This window comes from Schistocerca gregaria, chromosome 1, assembly GCF_023897955.1.
Source record: "Schistocerca gregaria isolate iqSchGreg1 chromosome 1, iqSchGreg1.2, whole genome shotgun sequence".
Lineage (NCBI taxonomy): Eukaryota > Metazoa > Arthropoda > Insecta > Orthoptera > Acrididae > Schistocerca > Schistocerca gregaria.
The window spans coordinates 765,875,720-765,881,719 of NC_064920.1; the positions used below are offsets into that span (position 1 = coordinate 765,875,720).

At 46.2% G+C, this 6,000-nt stretch overlaps 1 protein-coding gene across 1 annotated transcript in view; it reads right to left on the minus strand.

The window, feature by feature from the left end:
- LOC126268104 (uncharacterized) overlaps positions 1–2,199 on the minus strand; it is a 634,297-nt gene extending 632,098 nt beyond the window's left edge. Inside the window, exon 1 of the mRNA XM_049973628.1 lies at positions 1,929–2,199. The gene's annotated coding sequence lies outside the window, so the exon portion shown is untranslated. The remainder of the gene's footprint in view (positions 1–1,928) is intronic.
- Between the last annotated feature and the right edge of the window lie 3,801 nt (positions 2,200–6,000).

A 6,000-nucleotide genomic window follows, 5' to 3' on the forward strand; every position in this document is an offset into this window, starting at 1 on the left:
CATTATTAACAACCGAAGTAAGGTGACTTAATTGTTTCTTGACTCCTCTGGGTGCAAAACAATTTACGAATAAGCTAATTCAGGAAACAACACAGTACTTATGTTCTTGTCGCACAGTCGCCGAGGGAACATTTTCCGTTGTTAATAAACGAATTAATGTGACTCTACACGTTTTTTATACCTCTGGCAGCAAAACGCTTAATTCAGACACGAAGAAATTAACGGTACAAACACTAAGGACTGGGCACGAAGTCGATGCATACGTGCTTGTCAGTTTCAATACAAGCACCTGCTACCGCTTCACTTATGTTTACTGTATAGAGAGCGTCCCTGATTCAGGCCACTTGAAAGAGCGTTCGTATGCTGGGCCATCTGATAGTATGATGCCGTCTCGAATTCAGAAAAAAAATCTATTGAAAATGAAGTGTGTGTATCTAGGCAACAGAAGTGAGGTTTGTATGTGAACTGAAGGACTGTTCCAAAAGAGATAACAGGAGAAATTATAACATCGAAAGACAATTAGACACACATTCGTTACGACGGAAACTGATGTTTACCATAAGAAATGGACCAAACATGTTACAGGTCTGTACGAAAATCGCGTACCAAAACTGCGTTTGCATCGTCAGGAAGACGTAGTGTGGTACGTCTCAGGAAGAGGTGGACAGCCAAAAAAGACCTAATGTACATGAATTAAAATTTAAAATTTATAATTATTTCACAGATAAATGAAAATATGAAATACCAGATTCGTGAGTCGCTTTGGCGTAAGATAGTACAAAATTTGCAGTCTTCCTCACTGAAAATTACAAAACGAACGCCGTGAACGGATAAATAGAGACACGCGACAGAATCGCGTATACGCACATTGATCCAAAACCGTCAGATGTTTTATATTCCAGTCTTTGGTCACAATATCAATTCCTCATGTCCTAAAGTGATAAGGTTATAATGGCATCGTCAAAACACATAAATATAATCAGCAGAGCATCGCCACCTTATTTTAGATCTATGTGACGATGCTACGCTGATTATATTTATATGGTTTGACGATGCCGTTATGGCCTTATCACTTTAGGACATGGTGTAAAAAGATCTGAGGATGGTCATTTCGTACTGAAACCGGTCATCGTCTAAATAATTGATATTGTGATCAAAGACTGGAAAAAAAAACATTTAATTGCGAATTTCAATGACAAAAACAGAAACAATAAAATTTGGAAACTGTTGGAAGCTGCTCATACCGCTTGGTGGACTGAAGACGAAAATTACACGGAAATTTTATGCTCGTGAATCACTATTACAGAAAGCATAAAACATTATTTTAAATGCAAGAATCTATGGTGACGAGTGTAAAAATTTCGACGGGAATAGGTTGCGACATTAGTCAAGTAAATATATATTCGCTTGAGCTATTTGCTGCTGCTATTTTATTTTACAACTTAGTCTCACATTTTAAAGCTCTCAAATTGGACAAAACTGCAACGTGAAGCGTGTTGTGGGTTACTACATCTCCTGTGCGTGTGAAACGCTCCAAAGACGTCAAAGAAACTTTTTTCAGAAATCGATAAGTATTAACGGTACGCTTCGGTGACCCGAAAGTGTGTAAGCAGCGGAGGTCAGTGAACGACAAAACCACACATGGCATCTTACAACAAACTGATCGAGCCCGCAAGACACTAGCTTTTTAACGGCGCTTTTTCAGAACGTATTTAACACGTGCAATTCACGGTCCTATAGGAAACACTTTCGTAACAATCTGAGTGCCACAGAATTAGGTGTCGTTTGTGATTCGAGTGCCTAACAACTTCAGAAGCAGCTGTCATCGGTACCGAGAACGACGAGCGCCGCCGTGTCAGCTATTTGCGCAGTCGGCACACGTATTGGCGCATCCGGCGGGGCGCCTGCGTGTGACATGTGTAGTTTACCTTGTTAGAAGCACGGCGACTGATGTCTGCGGCGCATGGCTGGGTCCTTAGCGGCTCGCTGCTGCTCCGTCGGCTCGTTACGTCGCGCTGTGGTCGGCACTCGTCGCGTGGCGTGGCGGAGCGTCCGCGAGCTGTGTGCGAGGCGAGCTGCGTGTGCTACTTGCGGTGCCGCATAACGGGCGGCCAGTGACTGGTGGCGGTAGCTGCGCGGTGCCCGGAGCCCGGCTGCCGACTGGCCCACATGTGCTCGCGACACAGACTGAGCGGCCGAGCGCGGCGCGGCCTGCGCACAGTCGCGGCCGCCGCCCGCCGGCCGCCAGCCGCCAGCCGGGAGCCGGTCGCTGGAAGCCGAGCGGCCAGCGGGCGACCAATAGGCGGCCCGCCGCGAGGGGGCAACGACCAGCGGCCAGCCAGCCGCCACCAGGGGAAAGGAATTCACAATTATTATTCCGGCCGTCCGTCCGTCCGGCAGGCCGGCCTGGCCGCCGGCTTCACACACACACACACACACACACACGGACAGCGAGACGCGCACGGCCCCCTCCGTGCTGCCGAGTCGTCAACAACACGCACGTCGACGACGCCTTGCCCCACCTCGGCGCCCTGGGAGGCTGGGAGGGGATTCCAGACATTCTCCCCAGCACAGACAGACTTCTCCCACCTTCCTCACACTACTGCTCCTCTCTCACTCTCTCTCTCTCTCTCTCTCTCTTTCTCTTTCTCTCTCACCTGCTCCCCCCCTATCGCTCTTCAACGACGCGGTCGTACTTCTGCCTTGCAGGTTAATAGAGCGCCGACGGCTGACTCAACACGGGCACGGCAGGCCGCCTAACCCAGAGGCCCCCCACGCCCCGCAGCGTAGCAATGTTGATAGTTCTTGCCCGAAATGTGCGTCCCAGGGCTGTTTTCCACACGAGCGGACTATGGGTGCGAAGCTAATGTTCGTGTTCCTACCGTGCATTGAAGTCTCCACAAGTGACATGCCGTATGGTGACATTATTCCTACTTGGCATCAATGTCACTTAACAAGTGTCTCGTCCGTCAAAATACAAGTCCAACCGTCCTCATCTCGGCGGGCTGGATGAGGAACACACACGCTACCAGAGTTCGTAAAAGGCGGCTCCGGTTATGTGACGCCGTTGCTTACCGTTCCGACCACTAAGTCTGAATACTGTTACAGCCACATTCATTCATTGAGAAATGAGCGCTGAGAAGATCCCACCAATGAAATTTATTTCTTTTGGTATTCTTGCACAGTTTCAAAACTTGTGTCTACAGGGTGAGGATGATTACCTAGGAAACAGAAACCGGTCTCTATTTCACTCTTGAAACGTTTATTAGTCAGTTAGGTAGCTGTTAAGCCTTAACAAGCTCTTAATCAGATGGTGACATCTGCATCAGATAGCGACGTAAATGAAAATAGTCTCTCGTTTGCAGCGATTCATTGGTCTCCACCGACAGACTCAACTGCATACCAACGTGGAAAAATAGCGTTTAGAGCTACTTCTGTACTCTGCAAGGCACCTAACGCTTTGTGTCCCCATTTTCCAGTTCCATTCGCGGCAGTTTTGTGGGAACTCGATTGTTGGTAAACCTCCATATGAGATGTAATTTCTTGGACTTTCCTGTTGTGATCGTTTTCCGAGCCGTACGTAGGAGGAAGTGATATGTTGCCCTACTCTTCCCAGCAAGCACTCTGTCGGAAATTCAATAGCAAACATTTCCGCGTCATGCACAGTGCCTCTCTTGTAGTGTCTGTCACTGCAGTACGTTGAGCATTTCCTTAACGCACGGGCACCGACGGAGTGATTTTGTGACAGAGTAGTAAAACGATCGTAGTCTATCGTAGACTATCAGACGTACGTGTAGACTACGGTAGTTTTCCCAGTACACCTGGTAAGTTAAGAACCTGTCCGCGTTACCTGTACATTAGATGTGTTGTATATCTATCGGGCGTTACCTCATTTTGATCGCTTTGCTTACGTGTGCGATCATTGTCTTACTAGATTCCCCTAGCAACCGGAAGCGCAGAGTCGTCTAGAAACTAAGTGAGGATGTATAAAGAACCGTGTAGCCAGCGGAACATTAGTAAGGGACCAACGCTCTTCTGCATGTGTCATCGTTTGGAAGTCTGGGAATTGTACAATACAATGACCACCGAAAACAAGGCAGAAGCCACGTGCGACTACTGTAGAACTATACATCATAATGCAGTAGCTAATCATCTACGAGATCACCCTCAGAAATGCAAACTCTGTCCACAATCTGCCAAGCGTGTTGCACTGGAACCAGAGGTCAGGAAAATTTTCGAGACCATTTCTGATAAAACTAATGAAACGTTGATGTCTGCTATATATCTGCGACCTCACCCGATGAGCGAACTAGTCTCTTGAACACCACATCATCTGTTTCATCGGGCACACATTCAGCCCTACAAGAATTTCTGACAGACGTAGAAGAACTGATTACGCTTTCGAAGCGTCGTTATGCCAGAGACCCAGTATTGGAGAAAAGCTTTTCATTCAATTCATCCTGCCTAACAGTCACCTAGCCGCCACAGTATGGGTACAATGTCGATCAACGCTGACTGTCAAAGTGTTCACGTCGTTGTCACAGATAAGATAAACTCTCAAATGTTCTCGCTTTAATTTCTGACGGATGGACAGATATGTCCGGACACTAAGTGATTAATTGTCACAACAGCAGAACCAATTTCCTTCAAGAGTATTCGTCCTGGTGAGTGCAGAGTAACAGCACAATTAAGGACACAAAATACACAATGGACCAACACTGAAGAAGTGCGGTTCTAATTATGTACGCTACCAGTACTATCGCTAATCCTACCATTTACTACATCATTTATGTACCGTACCAGCATTACCGAACCGTAGATTCGATAGAGCGCAACTCTCTTCTGCGACGAAACGGGTCGCTCTTTGTTGCGCCTTCTCTGTCTCTTAAGGCAATCTGGTAACGACCCCAGTCGGATCAGAATACTCAAGAATCTGTCGAACAATTGTTATATAAGCTACTTCTTTCGTAGATAAATTATTCGCACATTTCGTTAAAATTCCTCCAGTGGAACTCAGCTTGGCATCTGGTTTGTATATAGTTAGTTTTATGTGGATATTCCACTTTGTATTCCTTCGGCGTTAGTGTTGCCAGAGATTTTTCGCCAATAGTGTAATTGGATTGCAGTGGATTTCTTCTGCTATCACCGAGCGAGGTGGCGCAGTGGTAAGCGCACTGGGCTCGCATTCGGGAGGACAACGGTTCAAACCCGCGTCCGGCCATCCTGATTTAGATTTCTCTAAATCGCTTCAGGTGAATTCCGGGATGGTTCCATTTCAAGTGCACGGCCGACTTCCTTCCCTAATCCAATGGGACCGATGACCTCGTTCTTTGTCCCCCTTCCACCGAATAAACCAATCTTCGTCTATTTATGCGCAACACGCTACCTTTACTGACGTTCACGAGAACAGTCAGTCCCTGCACAAACCATCGATTCTCTGCAAGTCTTCCTGCAATTGCTATAGTCTTCCGGCGTTGCTACCGTCTTATAGACAACTGAATCACCTGGGAGCAGCCTAATGGAGATTCCAGCGTTACCCACTACATGTTCCATATAAATATTGTGAACAGTAACGGCCCTGTCGCACTTAATTTAAAAAAGTGCGTGATTTATTTGGCGTAATGTCACGGGCTAGTGTTTCTTCCTGAGTTACACTCAGTTTACTCCAAAGCCACTGGGTAGCAGAACGTCTACAATGAACATGGTAACAAAAAACAGCTTTTGATTATGTGGATACGTACTCAGAAACTCATCTAAGATTTGTTGTGCCTCAGAGGAAAACAGCGGAGCCGTTGTTATTCATAACAAAAGCTACCGTTTAACGAAACAAGTGTTCACAGATGACATTGTAGCTCAGACATTTATGGTCTTTTGAAATATCTCAGAAAATCAGAAACAATATACAAATAAAACAGTATGTGGTGCAATATTTCGCAGTTTCTCTGAAGTATTAGCGGGATAAAATTAATTAGATTCTGTTCTACTGTTTGAACCACACCA